This window comes from Nymphaea colorata, chromosome 6, assembly GCF_008831285.2.
Source record: "Nymphaea colorata isolate Beijing-Zhang1983 chromosome 6, ASM883128v2, whole genome shotgun sequence".
In the NCBI taxonomy this organism is placed as follows: domain Eukaryota; kingdom Viridiplantae; phylum Streptophyta; class Magnoliopsida; order Nymphaeales; family Nymphaeaceae; genus Nymphaea; species Nymphaea colorata.
This window is the reverse complement of record NC_045143.1, coordinates 25,547,358-25,557,473: the sequence shown is the minus strand read 5'-3', so window position 1 is coordinate 25,557,473 and position 10,116 is coordinate 25,547,358. Positions and strand designations below refer to the sequence as shown.

The following is a 10,116-nucleotide window of genomic DNA, read 5'->3' as shown; positions in this document are numbered from 1 at the left end:
GAACCACACCCGTATGCATACACATATGCACTAATATACACAAATAAATGAAAACAAGTAGAACTAATGATACTGTTCTGTGTTCTGGAATTGTCTCTAGCGATTGTTGATTCTTCTAATTCTCAAACTGATTCTTCTCATTGTTCTTGGAAGTGCAGTCAAGTGTACATGGCCAGGGAGATCAAAACAGGCGAGATTGTTGCTTTGAAAACGATACGCGTGGACAATGAGAGAGAAGGAGTATGCTGATTAGCTACTTTACTATCTAATAGGACATGTTAACATGATGCATGCATTTTATTTAGTTTTGACTCTTTTTGTTACAATTGCAGTTTCCTATAACCGCTATACGTGAAATCAAAATTTTAAAGAAACTGCACCACGAGAACATCATTCAGTTAAAAGAGATTGTGACATCTCCAGGTTCTATTTCTTCAATAAGGTATTCTTCAATTGTGATGACTTTAGTTGGTCATTGATCTTATATTCTCTATATCTAATTACCAGGACCTGAAAAAGATGAACACGGAAGGCCAAGTATTTCTTAGTGCATTTGAAATTCCATTATCATATTTTTTCCTTTATCTGTTACGTTTTGAAACATTAATTTTTGTGCAGAAGGCAATAAATACAAGGGAAGCATTTATATGGTATTTGAATACATGGACCATGATTTGACTGGGTTATCAGACAGACCTGGAATGCGGTTTACAGTTCCCTAGACAAGGGTGAACTTCTCTTTAGCTTAAGAAATTCACTTTAACACACTTAATTGTGGTCAGTACCTCAATTGAATATATTCTTATTTATATGAATTCTTCTATGTATATCTCAGTGTTACATGAGGCAGCTGTTAACGGGACTTCACTATTGCCATGTTAATCAAGTTCTTCATCGTGATATTAAAGGTCACTAGACAGCATTGTTGTTATTTTCACCCCATAGAATATACTGCAATGTCTTCTGGGCTTGTTTGTTTCCCATCTAACTACTTCGGTGTCCTGCTTTCTCTCCTGTGCAGGTTTCAATCTTCTAATTGGCAATTAAGGGCATTTGAAGCTTGCATATTTTGGCTTAGCTAGATCTTTTTCTAGTGACCATAATGGAAATCTCACAAACCGTGTCATAACTCTTTGGTACAGGTAACCTGTCATATCTTGTTGTCAATCATGTTGATGTTGGTTTTTGGACACAGTTTCTCTTTTGTAATCGTTGAGTTCATTGGCAGACCTCCAGAGTTGCTGCTTGGCTCCACTAAGTATGGGCCAGCTGTGGACATGTGGTCAGTTGGTTGTATTTTTGCTGAGCTACTAAATGGGAAGCCAATCTTGCCTGGAAAGAATGAGGTGCCTGCACAAGCTTATGATTTTTGAGAACTGTAAACCATAATATTGGATGCAAAGCAGATGAAACTGATCCAACTTAGTGATTCACAACTGAAAATAGCAGAAAAATTATGCATGTATTACTTCACTCACCAAGTTCCAACACTTAATCTATAGTTTTTATCCTGATGCATTAAATCGTTTTCATGATGTAACATTTGAATTTAGAATGAAAATCCCCAAGGCAAGTCATTAACGTCCCCTTTTTCCGTTGTCTTATCATTTTTGGGATTGATAATAGTTTCCGATGTTCGTAGTATCTGACTGGAGAGGGGATGGACTAACTGTACAGGCAGACATGTTATGAAAAAGATAATTTAAAAAGTTATTATACTCAATTTTTAAGGCTGATACGGCTTATCTTTTAGGATTCCAGTGTGGGGTTTCTAATTTTTAGAGCATTTGACTCGTACTATGGCTTGTGTTAGATTTTCATTTGTCATACCACCAACTAGGCCATTTGACCTGTCGAGTAGCTTGCCTGCTCGGTGCTTTGGTGACTAGGCCCTGGCCTGAAAGTCATAGAGCGTCATTGGCCTTCTAGTGCATAGGCTCCCTTTTTTTATATTTATAAGCAGTGTTATTTGTATCGTATGTTAGAGAGGCGTATTTTATAATACATGTCATATAGGGCAGCAAAACCTATACGATACACTTATGATGCTCATGATTTGCATGTGTATAGTAGGGGTATTGGAACGATATCGCTGCTGTATGATACGATACAACTGATACAGCCCATATCTTACAATACTGACCAATTTTTAAGAAAGGGGCACAATGTCCCTTTTGATCGTTTTCTCTTCTATTACTTCTATGAGCTTTGGGTGGGGGGAGGTGGGTTTTGCTGATTTTGGAGAGCAATTTTCAAATAAATCGAGGGTGAAACTGCTGGTTTGAAGGGAAATTTACATGTGGGAAATCCATTTGTATTTGGGAAAAGAGGGCTTTAGTGTTTCTTCTTCTACAAAAGGTATACAATCTCTCAATTTCGTGGTTTACATAAATTCTTCCACACTATTTCCATTATATGTTCTATGTTGGTCCTCTTCTTCTCTATAGGTCAGTTTGAGTTGATCAAAATGGTCTGACTAAAATAGACTCAACAAGGAGGTGTAAAACAAATCCATATATTCCCCTCGCCCCCCCCCCCTCCCCCCCCACACACACACCAATAAAAAAAACACACACACACACACACACGTGTCATGATGTTTCCATTATATATTCTATTTTGGTCCTCCTCTTCTTCTCTATGATTGAAACTTTCCTTTTCCTGATAATTCTAGCCACAGCAGTTGAATAAAATATTTGAACTGTCACACCCCCACCTTTTGACCCTCTAACAATTTTTTTTTCTAGACATAAAGCATTGAGGTGTGACGACACAACAATTCAAAAAGAGATGAACCAAGCAATTCAAAACAATGGGGCAAACTTTCATTTATATAACAATTTTGATTCATACAAAATCATATCTATGTTTATGACAAAAATGCCCCAAACCATATAATTGAAGTCTAACAAAAACAAGACATCAATACAATCAAACCAAGACGTGCCGGCACTACAAAAGAAAACAAAACTCAAAACCCCCCCAGTAGGACGTGAGTAAAGCCATCCGATCAACCTGCTGCCCCTGGTCCACCAAAACCTGAAAAAGAAAACAACTGAAGGCTTAGCCTTCGCAGTATGGCAGCAAGCCAGTAAATCCCCAAACCCTTTAGGTATGGGCTTAACTATGAGAACAATCATAAAAACGATCTATCATCATGTCGTGTCAGGGCTTAGTCATATCACTTTCCTAGAAGGCCTCTAACATAGACCACAACATGTAGAGGCCACTCAATGGCCTCAGTAACACAATTTTAATCACATGCAAGGCATACTTAAACATATCATTTCATCCATATCATTCACATGCACATCAAACACATGCATCACATTCATATACTTTTCATTTTCATTAACTTCAGTGAATTAACAGTTCCTATGGGTGCAAACATAGGCACGTGCACACCACGGGCCGCCTACAGCCGAGAGACAACCCCTGTGGTGGCCCAGAACAATATGGATCCATTTCACCCGCTGCATGGATGTGTGAATTCCAAGGAGAGATACTCAGCCTTCCCTATGACAACACCCAGGTTGGGAAGGCGGGAGTCCAACGCTCCAATCACAACACACAACAGTACCCTGGGAACTTGCACCGCCTGCGCTCTGAACAGGCGAGACCAGTAGCAAAAGCGGGACATCTCCCAAACACATGGCCACATCCCACTGGCCTCTCATCTCTTATTCATTCTTAGTTTACATTATGGAAACACAGTCACAAAATGACCAGCTAGCGCATGAGGTTGGTTCACTCCTCGAGTGCCCCCATACCTCCAAATGCCTCCACACGAGGGCTACACATATAATTTACTTTCTTAGCTAGTCGTCATAGCAATACGGGTACAACTACCCTTCAATTCATTTATTTGCATCATTGCCCACGGCAATGTGCATGCAATAAAACAAACATTCACATCAATTATCACATCAATCACATCTTTGAAAACCTTAGCCAAACCACAGAGAGTAGTCTCGATCTGTGATTGGCTCTGTCTTATGCATTTATCATTCTAAGATGTTTTCTAATGCACAATTGGGGTCGAGGAGATGCTCAACTTGATACCCCACCTCATCTGTCCTAAACAGTTATCAATTCTAGCATGCACATGCAAATGCATCACATTTTCAAAACAAACTACTAATAGCCTTTCAAAACAATTCATATCATATATCAAATCATGTGCATGCATACATACATTCATTCACAAAACAATCAATCAATTCACATCACAATCCTAGGATCCCACGATCCTAGGAACACACATTCACACATTTGCCCCAGGCAGGGATTTGCTTGGAATGCGGCCATACCTATGGCGCGCTCACAAAACTCTTCAAAATGCCTCGAGCTTTGAATCTGGTAGCTCAAGGTCGACGGGACGTGCTCGATGTACCTGCAGACATAAACAAAATATAAGATTTCTACTAATTAGCTTATCGATCCAAACAAATATAAAACAAAATCATTGAGGCACATGTCATCACTCAAGAAGGTGTCGACGGGTAGTGTCGACCTACAAGCCCTCTAATAGGCCACTTCCCAATTTCTTGCCGTTGCCACCAAACGTCAAAACCCAATGGTTCGATCAATCCATTCTTAACACATTCTTAATTTCTATAGTTAAAGCGTCTTCCCCACAAATACACCCAATTTACATGTTCTTCTCCAACTAACACCGCAATACGCCCGTTGACAAAAGCTTGTGCCACATTCTCATCAAAACGATTCTAAATCTTCTCACCCACATCAAATCTCTACCATGCTTCCCTATTGCTTCGAAAATTAACCCATCATACTCAAATGATCATTATAGACATGAATCAACACTTCTCCAACATAATTCTACACTTTTCTCGAAAAGCAAAGTCGTTAACATGCATCCCAAATCATCAATTCTACCTTCTAGCATGCTCAAACAATAATTATACATGTTTCAAAGGAAAACATACAATAAAATAGGCTCAATTACGCCTTGCTCACCCCAAATCAAGAGTCTAGACTGCTGCAATCCTTCCGACAGCCACCTCACGAGTTTAAGTGATCTTCAAACAGTCAAAACCTCTCACTGCCGCCTCCACCAATGCATCCCAGCCACTGGTATGAGGGGAAATATGCGCCCCCAAGCTGCAAGTTGACTTAAAAGGCAATAAAAGAGTAAAAAATCGACCAAAGGGAGTTCCAAACAAGAATCTATCGTTAGGAGAGGCCCACGATAGTGGTGTGGGCAGCTGAAAAGAATGAAAGAAAGGGGTGCTGACAGAGAGGGGAAACAGAGAGAGGGAGGGTTTGGACAGAAATGGGGAAGAAGGCCAGTGAGGGTGAGAGTGCATGAGAGAAGAGAGAGAGCAGGTGGGAGAGTGAGGGTGCTGACAGAGAGAGGCAGACAGAAGAGAGAGACGCGAGTGTGCAGAGAGGAGAGAGAAACGACAACAACAAAAAAACGGAAGGGGGGGGGAGGGCCGCGCAAGAGGGAGGAGGAGAGGAAGGAAGAAGACAAGAGAAGAGACAAAGAGGCAAGGGGATGACAGGGCTCACCCCAAGCACCGCCGCCGTCGTCGCCGACACCGTCGCCTTCTTCTTCTTCTCTAAGTTGCGGTCGTGGCTAAGGGAGAGACGAAGAGGGGAAACGAGGGAGAAGGAAAAATGAGGGAGGAGAGGGCGGTGTCGGCCTCCTGTCGCATGTGGAGTTCGGGTCCGGGTCAGGACCCTGACCCGACCCATCCTGTAAATGCCGAGCGTTACATGAACTATGTGGATCACCTGATGAGGTTAACTGGCCGGGAGTTTCAAAGATTCCTTGGTACAATAATTTCAAGCCTTCAAGACCAATGAAGAGGTGCCTTAGAGATGTTTTTAAGCAGTAAGTACAAAACATATGAATCTGGTTTACAATGATTTGTAGTGAAAATTTGTTTTGAGGAGATCTTTTTTTCACATTTACTTTTTGTTATGTTGTGTTTGTGTAGTTTTGTGGTTTATCAGAGCTTTACCACCTTATTATTGTTATTGTTTCTAGTTTATATAGAGGTAATGTGCACCTGAGATGCTGTTATTTTTGCTTTCAGCTTTGATCGACATGCTTTGGAGTTGTTGGAGCATATGCCAACTCTTGACCCATCTCAGGTATCGTCTTGCTATATTCTCAGAGTTTTGGAGGTTTGAACTTTTGTGACAAATGATTTAGTGTATGGATGTGAGTTCTGGCAAGTGGGAGTAGCAAACCTACTCCTTGAATTCTTCTAATTATTAGGTGGTGAGTCCTGCTCCAGATCTGAACGTCCTTGCAAAACGAATGACACTCTGCAAATAACATTGCAAGTTTGGCCTTGGGTGTCCTTAGCAGTTTTAGTGTCAGCTTTACTATAGACTTATCAAGTTCTTAAGTTTCTAACTTTGGGCTCCCAAGGGAGTTAATCTCTTTCTTGTTTTGACAGTGATCTCGGTAGTTTCCCCAAGTTTGGAGAACAAGGCTTTTACTTCTTATTTGTTAAGTAGCTATGTGCATATGTCTTTATTTCTAGATAGGGCATGATCTCTTATTTGTGGATTCTAATGATATAATCATCACAAACTCCAAAATCAAATGAACCATGTACTAGTATTTCCTTGGATTTCCTTTTGCAGCAAAAAGAGATGAAGGTTTTACGTTTTTTTTTTGTTAGTCTTGCAACAGCCTCTCTCTCTCTCTCTCTCTCTCTCTCTCTCTCTCTCTCTCTCTCTCTCTTTTTCTCTCTCTCTGTGGTGTTGAAAAGGAAAGACTTCCTATATTAAGTTACTAAAGAAACTTGAATAATAACCTTTACAAGATTTTTCCAAGTTGAGGTTTTTTGAGTTAATATTTAGTGTTCTAATTTATTTTCTGAAAAAAATCATACATGATACTTGGCCATTGTATTGTCCAGTCATATAAATATTCCTATTGTAGGCCTACAAGCTTCTTTTGTTCGGTACCATGTCTTTTTTGCAAGCCACTTGTAGTGATGAGAGTCATATAAGAAAAATCTTGAGGACTTATGTAGTTCTCTGCTCATTATCATTGTCGACTTACTATTTCAGTCTGCATTTGTGAACAGGGTGTCAAGAGGTGAGGTTGTGGCACTAAAGCATTTTATGACTGCTTCACTTGATTCTAAAAGTATTTGCTGCTAGTGCTTTTGATAGCTTTCTGGAAAATTATGAATTACCCAACTAGCGTCATGTTCATCTACCAAAATGAAATAACTGTGACGTATATGACATGAAAGTGATACCTGGCATTTCAATGTATTTACAGTTTTGTTTTCTTCCCAAATATGGAAATGTACATTCAAACTTCTCTATGACTTAAAAATGACAAAGGGAATCAGTGTTTCTTGAGAAAATTATGGTCTATTTTTGAACTTGTCCTTGTCTGGTGGAATGTTATTGGAAGAATGTTGCCAGCAATTGTTCAGTATTCAGTGTTGTCAATTCTTGTTTCTATAACAGGCTGGACTTAAGGAGCTAAGGTTTAGAACGATTGTTGCTATGATGTCCAGCTAGTGAACAGTTAATTCGACTAGCCAACTAATCAGTTCCCTGCTAAGTCACATGCGAGTGGGGATATGGCCCCTGTACTCCCCATACCACAGATGCAGCATTGCGTTTAAGGGACATATCTGGATATCCCTTTTTTTTTAAACATTTTTTTGGTTAAAATTGAAAAAGAAAGGGCAGGAAGGGAGAGAGAGAACTGACTGTAAACCTGAATGGTTTTCAGTGAGAAAGAGAGAGAGAGAGAGAGAGAGGAAAAGGGCACACACTGAAAATCTTTATGCTTGAACAGTGGTCCCCTTTATTTCTTATAACTTTCTAAAATTTCTCTTCGAATTTGTCAGGTAGAATTCTATTATTCTACATATTGAAATACTGGGTGCATTTTCTGTTTCGATCTGCATTCTGTGTCTCGTTATTTCTATTTACAAGAGGTTCTTCAGCTGCTTTGAAGTCAAAACTAGAGACTAGAGTTAGATATGTTGGTACAACTCCTTCCTCCTAGCTATGATATTTATCTGGTTGAGATTGTATTCTTCCTTGATGTTCTTGCATTTCTCTAGTTTTTATCTTTTCTTCTTGAAGTCTACTGTTGATATGTCAACCCTTTTTCCTCCTTGCATCCTCTGTTGTTTGTGTTTGTTTGTCCACTAATGGTTTCATTTTCTTCTTTTCAGAGGATATCTGCAAAAGACGCACTTGATGCTGAGTATTTCTGGTGTGATCCGTTGCCATGTGACCCAAAAAGGTTCAAAATCTTTTGTTCATGCCAAGTGTCACAATTGATGGCCTTCTAATAGCCCGTTCTGGCCTTCCTCTTAGTTTACCCAAATACGAGTCATCTCATGTGTTCCAGACCAAGAAGAAAAGACAACAGCAAAGGCAGCACGAAGAAACAGCCAAGAGGCAAAAATTACAGCATCCTCAGCAGCATCAACGTTTGCCGCCAATTCAGCAGCCAGGGCAACCGCCCTAACCAATGCCTCACCTCAAGTTGTTGTTGGGCCAAGTCACCACTACAATAAGCCTCGGGGACCTCCAATAGGACAGAACAGGTATCCTCAAGGTGGAAACCCAAGTGGTGGATACAATCCAAATCATGGTGGCCATGCTGGTGGATATGCTACTGGACCTTATCCACCTCAAGGCCGAGGTCCTGTTTATGCTGGAACCAGTATGCCTGGAGGTGGCCATCCTAGATCTGGAGTTGGTGCCTATGGCGTCGGGCTCCAAATTATCCCCAATCAGGTCCTTATGGCAATTCAGGTACTGGTCGAGTGCCCAACATGATGGGTGGTAATCGGAATCCACAATATGGTTGGCCACAGTAGTCTGGAAGCAAACTGAAGCATGATATGTTCAATATATCTGTGCACTTGACTGGTGATCCTACATTCTGAAGAGAAGGGCTCTGCTAGGGACTTTCGCTTTCACCTCAAGTGGGTCGATGGGAATTGGTTTAATGCACCAACGGTATTCCTACAAACCAGTGTTGGATATTTAAGAATATCCCTTGACATGGATTTAATTCACGCACTTATTTTCAGTTTTATATGGAGAAAGAGGAGATGGTTAGGTATTTCATTACTACGCTGCTCCTTTGTTCTGCAGATAGAAATAGGGAAACAAGAATGTGTGATTTTCTCTTCGATGTTTATCATAGCTTGACTGGCGATGATGAACTTGTCAGTATATGGATGGGTTATGTGGGTTTTGTCTTGTGACTAGAATCTTCGTAGTAGCTATGCAGTCCAATTTCATGATATTCCTGGTTTACTTTTTATAAGTTCAAATATCATGCCATAGTCATAATTACTCACCATTACAGTTTCTTTTATTGTATTTACATGCCTCGCGGTACGTAATCTTTTTTTTTCAGTTGAATTGCATGCTCCAAGTACAATTGTTGGTACACTTCTATGAAAGTTTGGGATTTGAACTTAATATCTAGTGAACACAATCAATCCTGCTTCATTTTTGCATAGGAATGGTTGGGTTGTTTGTATGGTGTAGCGGTTCTGAAGTTCTTTCACCAGCTGCTTCTCCCCAATATGCCACTTTGCAATCCCGTCACGTCAAAGGCTGGAATGACTTGAACATGGGAATGCCTCCTTGTTAGCATACAGGAAGACCAGTGGACCTTGGGAGCCCTTTAGAAGGGCGAACTAATATTAGACTATCACTAATTCTTCTTTTTAAAAAAAAAAAATCTCAGGTTTGGTGCTTTTTTGTTCTTTTCTGTTCATTCGTCTGCAATTAGCACTGGATGTGATTTGTGCTCCAAATCAACTTAGTAAACATAGGTTCACTTCTTCGTTTTTAGGACATGTTTATGTTCCTATAAACTGTTTTATTTTTTTGCTTGAATTCTTGATTTATTTAGCATAAGGTGCAAGGGAGGAGTGATTAGTTAGGCGGGGATAGAGTAGAATAGATTATTTGTATTTGATTTTTGAATTTGATAGTGCAATTTTTGAATTGGATAGTTTGATCTTCCCTACTTCTATAGGAGAGCATATGAAGTTCTTCTTCTACCCAACAAATCAGTCTGGTTTCATAAAAACTCCTCTTTTGGTAGAAGAGAGTTCCTACTTCCAAGTGATA

General features: G+C 40.0%; 1 pseudogene; it reads left to right on the top strand.

The window, feature by feature from the left end:
• The window catches only part of LOC116256645 (cyclin-dependent kinase C-2-like), a 41,848-nt pseudogene extending 32,634 nt beyond the window's left edge, over positions 1-9,214 (top strand).
• Positions 9,215-10,116: the final 902 nt, after the last annotated feature.